A 15,847-nucleotide genomic window follows, 5' to 3' on the forward strand; every position below is an offset into this window, starting at 1 on the left:
CTGGGCCTCTTTCAACTTTATAATATACTTAGGGTAAATTAAGTACATAAACATTAATAACCAGGATATACAAAGAATATAGTAGTGTTTTACATTTGTGTCCTCAGTTTCTGATACATTGCCTGGCACATACCAAATGATCGATACATGTTTCTCGATTGACTGAAAGGTGCTGTCAGAGTAGTTGGTGATTTCTTGGGACAGAGATAGCAAAGGGTCTCTTGTATGAAGGGCTTAGGGGTGACTTCAGGAGGAGGTGGCCATTGATAATAACCTTTGGAGGATCGGTAAGATTTACATAGGCAGAGAATGGCAAGGGACACTTCACTCTCAACAGAAAGGGACAAGATGCACAAATGATTGTCAGGTCTAATAGCACTGAGTACTCCAGCTTGACCAGAACTGAGAACACAAAGCTGGAGGAATATTTGCTCAGAAAACATGGAAAACCAGGTAGATTGCACAAGCCTCCGAATGTCAGATCCTTATTTGATTTCACAGAGAATAAGAAATAAAAGAAAAGGAAAGAAAAATGACATTTTTATTTTTGAGTCCCTACTGCATGTTAAGAACTGTGATAGAAGGTTATCATCACCGCACTTAGTCCTAAATGAATTGAGGATCTTAGTATACGGTGCTTTCTGCCTTCAAGTTCACCATGAAGGGACCATAGCACCAACATTTGATGCTGATCCTAGGGTAAGTGGAGAAAGGGAAAATACCTGGAGATGTTCCCGGGGAAGCCTACTTTAGAGATGAGGAAGTTCTGACTCTTGGGGAGGAACTGGAAAGAAGGAGATGTGATCAAGAGAATCTGTAAACGTAGATGTTGGAAATTGATTGGGCTTGAAGACAGAAATGGGATAGTTACAGAAAACTTACTGGGGGACAGAAACTGAAAAGCAGCAGACAGAGGAAGAGGAGTTTCCTCAGAGAGGTGAGGGGTCCTCACATCTGAGAGAGAGGTCGACGGTGGGCTGAAAGCTGGGCACTGGAGCTGAGTGAGGTCCTGAGGCTGGAAGTATCCATTGCGTCCCAGTCTTACTGATGTGATCACAGGAGCTGCTTTATCAGTGGAGAGCCTTTATAGCCAGAAGCAAAACCAGGATTGTTAATTTAAACAACAGCTGTAGGGTTTTTTGGGTATTTTTGTTTGCTTGCTTGTTTGGCTTGGTGGCAGAGAGAAGTAGACTCAACATATCAGAGAGGTGAAGTAGGAAGCATGTTTATGCAGTGTCATTAAAGCCAAGTTTTGAAAAAAGTACAAAATTAAGTTTCTGGCAGAAGCTGTTTTATATCAGGCTTGAAGAAAAATAGTAAGACAGTAATGGGGTTGGCCAAAAAGTTCATTTGGGTTTTCCTGAATATCTTACAGAAAAACCGAAATGAACTTTTTGGCGAACATGTATCCACAGCTCTCAGGAGGGCCAGAGACCCTATGGCTGTTTGGAAAGGTGAGGGGGTGGTGTTGGCTGTCCCAGCGATGGAGCATGCTACATGTCTGAAGATCTAGCGGGAGGGTCCTTGCTGCCCTCGCTGAAATGCCCTCAATTTGCCTTCTTTTCTCGTCCCTCTCCATTCTTTTTCCTCCTTAGCACTTAGCACTAGCTCACATGTGGTATCTTTTTACTCATTTATCTTGTTTATTGGCCTTTTCTAGATTGTTAAGGTCAGGAGGACAAGGATTTTTATCACTTTCACCACTATATCCACAGTGCCTGCAGATATAAGGACCTCAGTGATTAGTTGAGGAATAGATGAATGGCAGTTATAGTGATTTGCATAGTAGCTTTTTCCTTTTTTGTACTGTAAACTTATTGAGTGGTTGTCTCTGTACCCCTAATAATGCCTTGGCATAGTGTAACTTAAGAATAAAGTTTTATTTCCAGAAGCATCAGAGAGGAAAAACAGGGGATGTGAGATTCATCTGGTCTGAGGTTAAATTCTGTTCTTACTAATCTGACTGATACTAGGTTACCAAACCTTTCTCTAAGCCTCATTTCCCTTAGTTGTAAAATAGGGATAAATTAATACCTATGTTACAGGGCTATATAAAGGATTAAAGAGATAATACATGTCAGAGTGGCTGGCATATAATTTGTACCTACTAAATATTAATAACTGGTGTTTTGCAATGTTTCAATTGTGTAACCCTCAGTAAGTTATTTAACCTCACCAAGCCTCAGTTTTTTCATCTCTCAAAGGGGAAGATGAAGCCACTCTCATATGGTATTCGGAGGAAACAGTGGGACGCCACATACCAAAACACCTGGCTGGCCTGATGCCTGCACACTTGGGGATCATTAAGCACGAGTACCCCGGTACCCCGGTACTGGGACGGCAAGCACGGCTCCTCTGGTGCCAATTCCTATCCATTATAGCGACTGCCTGGGGGTGCTGGGTCAGAAGAAGGGAGAGGCGTGCACTCAGGCTCAGAGATGATTCATTAGCAGTGTCTGCTGAGCCAGGGGAGAAGGGCGACTAGAGCACACGTGTACATTTACTAAGCCTCACAGATTCCCTACCAAGGTCCAGCCTTGAGAGGCTCCATCTCAGTTCGTGTCCCAGTGTTTTTGCCTTTCAGTTAGCGCATATCAATTACTCTATTCCACAGGAAAACAGAAATAAATTAGGAACCCTCTTAGCTTGGATGACCGAGAGTCACCTGTGTGTGCTGTCCATGGCCCGCTTAAGGAGGATCTTAGACACCCAACCTGTTCTGGGTTCTCTTGCTTCTGAGACGATGAATAAATTGTCCTCCGACCTTTTCGTTGAGCTTCTCTTGCTTAGTTGATGTGTGGTTTTATCTTCTGTTTTGTAGGTGTGGCAGAAAGTACTCCTAAGTTTGGGGGTAATTTTACTTAAAGTGAAAGTGAAGTCGCTCAGTCGTGTCCGAATCTTTGCGACCCCATAGACTGTAGCCCACCAGGCTCCTCTGTCTGTGGGATTCTCCAGGCAAGAATACTGGGGTGGGTTGCCATTTCCTTCTGCAGGGGATCTTCCCGACCCACGGATCGAACCCAGGTCTCTCTGGGTTTAACCTCTGAGCCACCGATGGACTACTAATAAACTAACACAAATCACTTGAAACCTTGGGTACACAGCAGGTGGCTTCACCAGGCCTAAAGGTGACGATGATTTGGCGGCTGGCAAAGAACACTCTTTCACTGAGGCAGTAATAACAATGTAGGAGATATAAGGAAAACTCTGAATATGAGGACATTTTTTACCTTGCCTAACTAAAATATGACTATATTAGAATTTTCAAATATACATACTAAAGTTACCGTTGTACCCATGTTTAAGTGTCCATGTCTGTGGCATTAAGTACATGCACATTGTTGTAAAACCAACACCAATATCCATCTTCAGAACTTTTTCATCTTCCACAGTTGAAAGTCTATTCCTACTGAACACTAACTCCCCATTCCTTACCCCACCCCGTCCCCATTTCCTGGCAACTACCATTGTACTTTCTGCCTCTATGCATTGGACTGGTCTAGAAAGCTCATGTAAGAGGTTCTAATCTTTTTTGTGACTTATTGCACTTAGGATGTCTTCAGGACTCATCCATCTTGTAGCATAGGTCAAAATTTCCTTTTTATAGCTGAAAAATACTCCATTGTTTGTATGTATGTATATACATACACACCCCACATTTTATTTATCCATTCATCTGTCAGTAAGCATTTGGGTTACTTCCACCTTTTGGCTATTGTGAATAATGTTGTTAAGAACATAGAAGTACAAATATTTGTTCAAGTCTCTGCTTTCAATTCTTTCGGGTTCTTACCCAGAAGTGGAATTGCTGAGTTACATGGTAATTCTGTGCTTAGTTTTTTTGGAGGAATCACATAACCGTTTTCCAGTTTACCTGCCACCAGCAATGCACATGGGTTCCATTTTCTCCATTATTTCTCCATCCAATATTTATTTCATAGTTTTTTTGATAATGAAAATCTCCTTGTAGTTTTAGTTTGTATTTCCATAATGACCAGTGGTGTTTGAGTATCTTTTCATGTGCTTTTTGGCTATTTGTATATCTTTGGAGAAGTGTCTTTTAAATTTCTTTTACTATTTTTTTATATCAAATTGTTTGGGTTTTTGGTTGTATTACAGGAGTTCTTTATACTGGGTATCAATCCCTTATCAAATAAATATGATTTGCAAATGTTTTCCCCTATTCCATAGGTTGCCTTTTCATTCTGTTGATAGTATCCTTTGATGCTCAAAAGTTTTTTATTTTAATAAAGGCCAACTTACCTATTTTTTCCTCTTGTTTTGTATGCTTTTGATGTCATATCTAAGAAATCATTACCAAATCCAGTGTCATGAAACTTCCCCCCGCCTCCCGGTTTTTTGGTAAGAATTTTATAGTTTTAGCTGTTATGTTTAGGTCTTTGATCTACTTTGAGTTAATTTTTGTATATGTAAGGTAAACATGGCTTCCCTGATAGCTCAATTGGTAAAGAATCCACCTGCAATGCAGGAGACCTTGGTTTGATTCCTGGGTTGGGAAGATCCCCTGGAGAAGGGATAGGCTTACCCACTCCAGTATTCTCTGGCTTCCCTTGTGGCTCAACTGGTAAAGAAGCGCCTGCAATGCAGGAGACCTGGGTTCGATCCCTGGGTTGGGAGGATCCCCTGGACAAGGGAAAGGCTACCCACTCCAGTATTCTGGCCTAGAGATTTCCATAGACTGTGTAGTCCATGGGGTTGCAAAGAGTCAGACACAACTGAGCGACTTTCACTTTTCAAAGTAGAGTCCACCATCATTATTTTTTGCATGTGGATATCCAGTTTTCCCAGAAACATTTGTTGAAATATGAAGGCCCCGTTGACTCTTGGCACCTGTGTCAGAAACCTTTCTACCATGTATGGGGGTTTATTTTTAGGCTGTGTTATTAGACATACCTACTACACATGTAGGTATCTTTACGTGTAGTCTCATCATTCCTCACTGATTTATTGCTACAATTTTCTGACTATTCCCCACGTAGTATCATTTCTTGAAGCTTCTCCCTATGGAAATCTTTCTCTTTTAGAAAAACAATCATCTCTTCAACTGCTCAGAACCTTTCATGGGTTCCTCATTCCCCACAGGATGGATTTCAGCCTCCTCAGCTCTGCAGACAGGGCTCATCCTAGCCTCATCTGTGCCCACTTCTGCAGTCTCTTTTCCCACCACCTTCTTTTAGGCATTAATACCTTTCGGCTGTGATCATGCGGATTTCACTGGATCTCGAGTAAGAAATGTGCTGTCTTGCTCCCCTGCTGTTATACCTTTTTCTTCCCTTCCTCACACACTAGATAGAGTCCTGCTTGTCCTACTCTCCTCTAAAGCCTTCCCTGGCCCTCCCCATTCAAAGTTAGGCATTGACTCTCTTCGTCTTCTAACAGCCCATCTTGAGAAGGCATTTCTGATCATATACATTTTGCTTACTTCTCTCTTTGCCCTCCCGAGAAGGCAGTGGCACCCCACTCCAGTACTCTTGCCTGGAAAATCCCATGAACGGAGGAGCCTGGTAGGCTGCAGTCCATGGGGTTGCTAAGAGTCGGACATGACTGAGCGACTTCACTTTCACTTTTCACTTTCATGCGTTGGAGAAGGAGATGGCAACCCACTCCAGTGTTCTTGCCTGGAGAATCCCAGGGACGGGGGAGCCTGGTGGGCTGCCGTCTATGGGTTCGCACAGTCGGACACGACTGAAGCGACTTAGCAGCAGCAGCTCTTTGCCCTCATTGATGACGGGCCTCTAGAGGACAGGGCTTTTTTTGTCCTGTCCATTTTTGTGTCCCCACTGCCTGACTTAGTGCCTTACGTGACACTGTTCTGAATAAGTTCTTGTTGAATGAAATGAATTAATCCACAGCTACAAACGAAACAAGAGCGAGAAAGAAGTGAAAGACATCAGGGCAGGTGTCAAACATGTTTTTCCTTTGTTATAAATTATTGCTGCAGACTGTGAGGCTTTAAGGAAAGATGACTTTTTTTTTTGCCTCTAATGATATTTCCCCTCTTCTTTTAGACTGGCTACTATGACATACCCTCTTGCTCACCAGGGCAAGTAATCTTAATATTATGAAAGGAATGAGTGACTAAGGAGAAAGCAGGAAAAGAAAAAGCAGGGTGAAGAGGAGAAGGAAGAAATCATCCACCTCATTTAAAAGCGTTTAACAGGGGACCTTTGAAGCTGAACCAGAACTGGCTGTGGTGCGGAGATACAGCACTGTGCTGTGCTGTGTGAGGTGTGGTCTTCCATACACGCAGCACATGCTCCCCACTTGTGACTTAGTCCCTCTCGTGACCGTGGAAATGTAGAATAGATGAATAATTTACTATTTGTCTCAGAATATAGCACCTCCACCAAGAGACTTTTTTTTTTGTCTCTTCTGTATTTATATGGCCAAATTTGTGAACCAGTGAAAACTTTCAGTCAGATCTTAGTTAAAGCAGACTGTCAAGAAAAAACAAAAATCCATATTATCAGTTACCTGCGTAGCGTTCCTTTATGATCCAGTGAGAAAAGCAAGCCAGGCTCTTCTAGTCCTTGGTATGTGTGTGGCTATCACTCTCTTTTGACTCTATTTGGGAGAAGTTAATATGTAGAGAGAACAGTAGAGTGAGAAGAGCAAGTCTGGTTAACCTACCAGGGTTTGAAGATGATAAGAAGGTGTGTTTAAGGCCATTAGCCATCACGGTCAAAGGGTGTAGTTCTTCCATTTCGTCCCTGGAATCTCATTCCCATCTAACCTTTTAAAGAAACAGTATGGTCTAGTCTTGGCCTTTGGTTGCTTTTTGAACTCTTAAGAACAGCTGGGGAAATTGTCTCCTTACAATGTAAATGGCTCTAAGGTTATGAATTGAAAAGATCTAACCGGAGACTGAGAAGTTATCCAAGGTTGGGAATTTGAGATGGAAGAATTCGAGAGTCCCAACATGAGATGGCCCTCACGTTTTTTGTTTTGTTTTGTTTTTTAAGCCCCACAATTTTATAATTCTAAATGGTCGTTTATCCCATCAGAGCCTTCTAGGGAATAATGCCAATCTCAGAGGGCTGGATTAATCAGTGAGTCAAATTCTTGTGGTCTTTAATCTGCTCCCTGAGCCTTCGGCATTTTTAGAATCCTGAGGAATAAAAGTTATAAATCCTGATAGACGGCTGGGTTTCCCTTTCATTCTGGTTAGCAGATCACCTAGGAATTTCATTTGTAACCCAGGGGTGGGTACTAAGTGACTTCAGAGAATAAATGCACCTCTTAAGGGCGACTCTTTGGAATGGTTTACGTGTGGACTAATTGGGAAGAATCAGATTCAGTAGTCAAAGCCTCTAAAATCCTTGGATGAAGCACAGATGCTGAGCTGGAAATGCAGTGTGCTATTTGTATATTATTTCATTCCATGAAGTGGCAACTTGGCAGAGTCGTATTTAGAAGTGATTGTACTCTCTAGTCCTTCTCCTCAGCTGTCTTTTGTGTGGGTATAATTTCCTGCAGTCGTATCATAGACATTTATGCGCTGCTGTTTGCATAAGCCTTTTATTGGAAATAACCCAGCAAAATAGCACTCGCTGCTAGCTAGCTTAGCACAGTTGGGCCTTATCGAAGATGTACCACCCTGCATATCAGAACAGTGAAATCTTCAGTTAATGTTGGCGGGCTGACAGCCACAGGCAGCACATTCTCAGGCCTGCTTGCTATCCCTGGCTTCCCTCTTGAGGAAGAAGGCCCAGAGAGCCAAGTGACATAATTCTGTGCACACAGGTGCCTCATAAAAACAGCTGGTTCAAGTGGGTGTTATTACTTTTCACTTCATTGACTTATACTATGTATGCAGCTGATGCCTTATTGCATTAAAAATGTATTTAACAAAGAGATTAACTATTCCATGACATTTTATCAGGTTTTCAAAACCTGATATTTTGGTTTAATATAGAATTACCATGCTAATGGGCTAACAAATTAATATCATAAATGACCTAAACTTTATTCACCCTGCAGCTTGTTAACTGTGACACCTTCAGGGTTTATCTCATTTTTAATCATTTGAATTAATAAAATATCTTGGTGCATCAGGAAATCTTTGTCAATTAAATATTTAGCTGTTTCTTTTGGTACAGTGAATTCTAGTTTTTGAGGTTTGTATAATGGAAATTTAAAATAGTATTTATAATCCCCACCCCCATGTATCCTTCACCCAGTTTTAGAAGTTATCAACAATTTACTGTGTTTTAAAATTATGGAAACTTTACTAAGCGTTTAAAAATTGGAATTAAAATCCCCTATGATATCATCCACCTAATCCAACTCTTACGTTTTATGTATTCTCTTCCGTTCTTTATACTAAGTTATAAAAGAAAGATTGTTTCTCTTTTTGCTGAACATCATATCAAACTAAGGGCTAATAATAGCTGCCATCAATTGATGTCTTCCTGTGCCAGGCTCTGGGCTAGTTGAGTTCAGTTGCTCAGTCGTGTCTGACTCTGGGCTAGTTGCTTTCCATACAATTTATAGACTCTTCACAAGAACAGCACAGTGTAGGCCCCCAACTTTCCCCATTAACAGATAGGGAACCTAAGACTCAGAGAGGTTAAGTAAGTTGCTCAAGGTTGTGTGTCTAGCAGTGGAGTCAAACTAAAGTGTAGTTCCAAGGCCATACTCTCTCCTCCCTATGAAGTGGCCTATTCAAAAGCATTTTTTCATATTGCTATATAATTACCTTTTTAAGGAAAAAGAAATGTCAGTACTTAAATATGACCATTTAATCTGTAGAGGCAGCACTAGGATAGATGATGGTGAGGATTTAGAGAAATAAAGGCATGATCTCTACCCTTCAGTGTTTATGCTCCAGTGCAGAGAAAGCTAATCCCTAAGAGACACTGACAGAGTACACAAAACAGAGCTTTGTGTGGTGTCATTAGCTGTAAATGTTATAAAGCCTCTACAGAGAAGGAAATGAACAAGGAGCACGCCCCATGTATAGGGAAGGCTGCTAACACATGTAGAATTTCAGCTAAGATTTAAAAGACAATGTCAAATGTTGGTATGGCTGTGGGATAGCCAGATCTCTTATGCATGGCTCATGGGAGTGTAAAGCTGCCTTAGAAAACACATTGACAGTTTCTTACACTTATCCACGAGCCCCCAGTTCCATCATAGGTATTTACCCACCTGAAATGAAAACTCCTGTCTATGAAAAGACTTGCACATGTGTACTGGTAGCAACTTGTACGTAGTCGCCCCTTCCCCTCATTAGGTTTCTTTTTCTGAATAACAGATTACCACAAATAACTCCCAATTATTAGCTCACCATCCTATAGATCTGAAATTGAGCACGGTGTCGGTGTGATTCTCTGCTCAGAGCATCACCAGGCTAAAACAAAGGTGTCAGCAAGAGTGAGTTCTCATCTGGAAGCTCTCGGGGGAAAATCCACTTTCAGCTCATTCTTGTTAGCAGAATTCAGGGTCTTGGATCAATGGGACTGAGATCCTGTGTCCTTGCCAGGTGTTAGCTGAATGCCACTCTCTGTGCCTAGAGGTCATCCATCTTTCTTGATATTGGATTTCTTCCATCTTAATGTCATCTAAGGTTTATAGAATCCTTCTCGGACTTGAGACTTCTAACTTCTGCTCCTGCCTCATGGAGAAAATGCATTATGATTAGGCCTCAGTAATCTTCCCTGGACTTCCCTGGGGGCTCAGTAGTAAAGAATCTGCCTGCCACTCCAGAAGACCTGGGTTTGATCCCTGGGTCGGGAAGATTCCCTGGAGAAGGAAATGGCAACCCACTCCAGTATTCTTGCCATGGGAAATCCCATGGACAGAGGAGCCTGGCGGGCTACAGCCCATGGGATTGAAAAGAGTTGGACAAGACTTAGCAACTAAACAACACCACCACCACCTCAATAATCTCCCTACTTAAAGTCAGCAGTGCCATGTAACATAACCTAATTATTAGTATGAAAATCCACCATATTGACAATGCTGGGGATTATAAATGATGTGTACCTTAGGATGTGGGGCAATCTTGCAGAACCGTTTTAGAATTCTGTTTACCACAAGCTCCCCATTGGAAACAGCCCAAATGGCCATCAAAGGAAAGTAGATGAGCTACCATATAGTCACACAGTGGAATTACCCTGAGCACTGAAAAAGAGCAAATTATTACAGCATCACAAAACGTGATGCTGAAGAATCATGAAAAGTACTTATTGTCTGATTCCCTTTGCTTGAAGTTCTAGAAAAAGCTAAACTAATCTGTGATAGCAGAAGAGTTACAGTTGTTGGTGGGGTGAGGGGGTGGGCTGAGGAGAGCTCTGCTGGGTGATGACCATGCTGTGTATCTAGATGGGAGCATCAGTTCCATAGGTGCTTTCACTGGTGTGTGTGTGTTACTCGCTCAGTCATGTCTGACTCTTTGCGACCCCACGGACTGTAGCTCACCAGGCTCCTTTGTCTATGGAATTCTCCAGGCAAGAATACTGGAGTGGGTTACCATTTGCTTCTCCAGGGGTTCTTCTCAAACCAGGCTTTCGTTGGTAAGAATGCTTAACTTTATTCTTAACATCTGTTTATTGCACCAAATGTAAATTTCACCTTGTTACTCTATTGAATTCTTGTTTGACTTCTCATCAGACTTTTGGTTTAAGAAATTAATCACAATTATATAAATACCACCATCAGGAAAAACCTTAAAGCTAGAAACAGCTTTACAAACTATCCAGCCTAATTCCCTAAGCCTTCGTGAAGAAAAGGGTTAAAACCGATAAACTGGAGTCTGCTGCAGCCACCAGCCTGCCCTCAGGAGGGGGCTAGACAGCTTCACCCACTTGTGCTTGCCAGCAGAAGATGTGAGAGAGGGACAGGTTTGCTAACTGTAGTATGTCTTGAAGCGAGAGCACAGAATCTGGACTAAGACATTTTACCTGGAAGTTTTGGCAAGAGACGTTTTCTTCCTGTAATGGTTTTGGTCAGTGAATTCTCAGCAGATTTTGCGATTGCCCATGACTAGCTAAGAAATAATTTGTGAAAACTCCATTGTAGCTGATAAAGGACCACATGGTGGTAAAGAGTGCTTGTGACCTCACCTTAGCTCAAGATAACCAAAGCTTTGATGATGTTGTGAGCAGAAAAGGACAAATAGGTGGATGGATTTCACAAAACTACCCCCTGTAGTTTTTATGCTGTTCCTTTAAAAAAAAGAAGGGTTCTCTCATATCTGCTATTGTTAGTTTCCTATAATAACATTAATTTCCTATGATGACCTGGCTGATTACTGATTTTAGATTTTAAGTGCACAATGAAAATATTTAGGTGGCTGTTAAAATCATTATAACCTGTAAAAGTTCTTTGTGCTTTGGCTTTTTTGATGAGGTATCACCAGGTGTGAGCGTTTGAGTGTTTTAAATTTATTTTCTTGATGTCTCAATTTCTCTGCTGGAGTCCTCATGGAAGCTGTGCTCACTGACCCCTGTGTAGTCACCAGAGGCTTGGTGAGATGTTAGGACTGTGTTCCAGCAGAGTAACCCCGGTCCCTTCCAGTGACTGGAAGAGAGTTAGTCAACACCCACTCCATCCTGCTCGAGTTATTTATGTGTCGAGTGGTTAATTAAATTAAAACTAAAAAGTTTCATAATCAGAATTATCAAAATTTGGGGGTTCTTAGAAATTACAGAGTTTTTGTATAGATAACTTTTATGTGGTAATAATTCCTTCTGTCTAGTTGTATCTATAACAACTTTTGTTTTTTCCTATATTAAAGAGTATAATTTTGGCTTGGTTCACTTAGGGATAATGCAGTTTGTGTAAAATGATTTGGTGAGGCGAAAACTGTCTTGATCTCCAGGTACTGAACAATTCTTCTTTAACTTATCTATACACACACACACCCCAATACTGTCTGATTCCACTTAAACAAGGGGTCTAAAGTAGTTAAATTTCACAGAAACAGAAAGTAGATTGTGTGTGCCAGAGCCTGGAGGGAAGGGGAAATGGGAGTTGTTGTTTAATGGGTGCAGTTTCAGTTTTGCAAGATGAAAAAGGTCGAGAGCACTATTGCACAACCGTGTGCATAGGCTTAGCTCTGCCAAACTGTGCATTCAGAAGTGGTAGCTTTTAAAGTTGTGTGTATTTTAGCACAGTGAAAAGTTAAAAAAGGAAAATACCTGCTGTGTTTTCCGTTTTTGAGATGAGAAAACCAAGGCAAGAAATAAAACCCAAATATGTCAAATGGAGCTTCCTCCATTGCCTTAGTGGGACTGTCTGTCTTATTTTCAGTCTAGGAGGAGCAGCGCCCTCCCAGTGGCATGACTTTGCTTCTGGGGCCACTCCTTGGCTCATCTTCCTCTCTGCTTTCCACTTCTCAACATATTCTTACACTTAAACTCCTTTCCCAAATTGCTTGTCTGATAGATTTAAGAGTTTTTTTTTTTTTTTAAACTTTACATAATTGTATTAGTTTTGCCAAATATCAAAATGAATCTGCCACAGATATACATGTGTTCCCCATCCTGAACCCTCCTCCCTCCTCCCTCCCCATACCCTCCCTCTGGGTCGTCCCAGTGCACTAGCCCCAAGAAAACAAAGAGAGCAGATAATGTCATCCGCCACTGTCTCTTTGCCTAGCACTTCAACCTGTTACCAAGGACATTAAAAAAAAAAAGTGTGGAGCAACTACCGTGTGTCAGGCACTGACGTAGTGTTTCCACACGTGTGTTTCGAAAGTTGATCGTTTATCAGAAATCAAACAAATTGGCCAGATTCAGAATACCTTTGGTTTTTTTTTTTTTTATGTTTTAAAGATTGTTTTGGCCGTGGTAATATTTTTCTTTGTGGAATAACCTAGAAGATTACATAGGGTGCATTTCCAATAAGGATACATTTTGATGTTGAAAAAGTGTGCTTACATGTGTTTTGCTAATACATGAAACTAGTTAAATATCAGTGTCTGGGCAGGTATCATGTCTCCCCCAGTGTTCTTGAGGCCAGATGTGTCAACTTTATATTACTGGGTCAAAAGTTCTAGAGAACAGGAGCCGACAGGTCTCCTCTGTCCCACTTCATGCACTGAAGTGTTCGTGGCCGGCGTGCTGCTTCCTGCTGCACCGAAGACCATGCATCAGAGTGTTTGCAGCAAGCAGTTATTTTTAGCAGCAGACCTAGAAATTTTTAGTTTTTTCATGTTACAGTAGATATTTTAAATGTATTATCATCCCAAGAAGAATAAATAATTTGAGACACGTGTATGCGAGTGCATGTGTGCATTTTGCACGTGTGTGTGAGAGAGAGACATCCCCTTAATAACAGGAGAGGGTAGAGGCTTATTCAGTCTATTATCATAAAGCTCTGCTAATGTAGCTTCGGAGTCATGTGACCACAGAAAAGGCTATTATCTCAATGAAAAGGAAACTGGTTTTTCAAGCAAGCAATAGAATAGAAGCAGGAAGAATTTTCGAGTGTTCCACCATGCTGGATTGTCAAAGGGGGATCTGTCTGATCAGCAGCTAAAAAAGGATTTGTGAGGCTAGTTTGTCAGCTATCGTTAGAAGCAAGTGATGGAGGAGGTAAGCGGCAGGGTGCTCAGCATGTGCTTAGGTTTACATCAAGGCATAATGTTGGTTTGGGTTAACAGAAAAGATTTATCTCTGGGGCAATAAATTAATTGCTAATTGTGAGGTTGTTTTACTTTTTTTTTTGTTTGGAAGAGTGATGCATGGTATTTTTATTTACCTCACTGGTGAAGATCAGGACAAGCTGCCGAGCTCTGGTTTGAACGACAGAGGCTGTGGACAATTACAAGGTGTGTTTCACAAGTGCTCTGACTGAACATTTGACAGTATTCTTGGAATTCTGTGTGCCTGTGGATTGGATGTGTGTGTTGTCGAGGGAGAACTGAGCATGACAACCAGGCAGTGACAGCCTTCTCAGGATCAAATAGATACAAACGCGATTCACATTCATTCTTTTGTGGTCCCTGTTTCTTTTGTGTTTATTTAGCAATTAAAGGTTTCTTGCAGTTTCTTTACAGTGGCCAAATACAGTCTCTTGCTTGTTTTAGAAAATGAACTGGTAAGCATTTTTTAAATTTTCAAAGAAGAATCCAAGGTAAATTTTACTCATTAAGGAATAGATATAAGCTTGCTGTTTGTATCTCTGTTCATTTTTTTCCCCAATATCCTTTTGTAATTTTTTTATCCTAAAAAAAGAGCTTTGCAGTGAATTTGAAAGCATCTAAATTTTGGTTAGATAATAATTTGGAGGGGGACAGTTGAGGCCTCGAACTAATGATTTATTTTGTGTACAATACCTAACTTTCTCTGATTTATTACATCCTTCTGCTACTATATGCAGAAAGCTGAAAGCATTCAGTTAATCTTTGGACCAATCTAGCCCACTTTTGCTCATGCTAATGCTGTTAATTCTCTTAGCAGTCTGTACCCTTTCTCTTAACCTTGGAAGTGTAGTACTTAAAAATCTGAAATTGGTGAAAGATAATCATAAGCTTTATCTGAAAAGGGTTAACTCTTACAGTATGAATTCCCTAATATGTTTTCCATTTAATTTCTAGACCAGATATACACATCTTTGGGTGTGGGTATGTTTCAAACCACATATATTATTATATTGTATACATCTCCCTTTTGAAATTGACATTGATGGAGATAAGAACTCTAGTTGGCCATTATGTACTGCATGGACAGTTTACAAAGAATTCATCCTTTTATTATCTTCAAGAAATGATGGTGAGGGCAGCTCAAACATAAATTTTAATAATATTAAGTATAGGAGATTCTCTTTCTTTTAATATCTACAAACTATATTTTAGCACAGTGTAATTTAATAGACTATTAATCTTACTAATTTGGGATTTTCTTTTAAAAAATATTGGCACCTTAGTTTAGTCTGCCTACACAAAAAGACAACTTGGTTAAAATAAACAACTGATTACCTATGGTTTTAATCATTCTGGGATTTATTTTTTAATTGGACTCTCCAAACATTCTTGTAAGTAGGATATAAGACAATTAAATAATGGTTTTAGCCCCAGAGTCTCTAGTATCATATATTTAAAATTTTTGAATAATAATTTTTTATAGCCAAATGATTTGGGCTGTCTTTGTTTTTGCTTTTAATTTTATTTTGCTGCCTTATCTAAAGTCTTGGAAGTGAGCCAAGGATTTTGGAATAGGTCAAGGTGTTTTTATTGAGCACTTACTATTATTACAAGGCATTCTGTGAAACACTATGGGAAACAAAGGCGAATAAGACACTAAAAGCTTCATTAAATGGGGTTTCATCTGTACTGAAAAGATGGCTTACAGCTGTCACCGTGTAATTATCTTACATCTTACAGGAATTGTAAATCATTAAGAGGAGTTTTTGTAAAACTTGTTTGGCCAATCAGAGAGTAAAAGTCAATGACTTTTTTCCCTGAGCAGCTTTGAACGATAGTTTTAACTGGCCTCCATCTGTGCCCATTTATATTTCCTTTGTATCATCACCCCAAAAAAGTCATTTTATTTACGTTCTCTTGAAAGTAGAATAGTTTTGGTTTCAGATCATGTTGTTTTTCTCCTGGGGCATCAAGTGTCAGTCATTTACAGTTTTAAGGTACATTCATGAAAGGATTAATCTACTGTGTTATCTAAAAATATCTTAACTTTTGGAGGTTGGGGAGTGAGGAAGAGACCCCATCTTCCTCTGAGAGTTAAAAGACACATGTTTTGACGTCAGGGTAGTGTCTAAACAAGCCAGATGACTCGCTTGCAGATCCTGCTACACCTCAGAATTTCAACCACAATAATTAACCACAAATATTATAATCAGGTCCGATCTTGTCAGGCTGAGG

At 40.4% G+C, this 15,847-nt stretch overlaps 1 protein-coding gene across 8 annotated transcripts in view; it reads left to right on the forward strand.

Moving 5' to 3' along the window:
* The window catches only part of NCOA2 (nuclear receptor coactivator 2), a 286,486-nt gene that overhangs the window by 142,208 nt on the left and 128,431 nt on the right, over nt 1–15,847 (forward strand). The window lies entirely within an intron of this gene.

Source organism: Bos mutus, chromosome 14 (genome assembly GCF_027580195.1).
Source record: "Bos mutus isolate GX-2022 chromosome 14, NWIPB_WYAK_1.1, whole genome shotgun sequence".
Taxonomy (NCBI): domain Eukaryota; kingdom Metazoa; phylum Chordata; class Mammalia; order Artiodactyla; family Bovidae; genus Bos; species Bos mutus.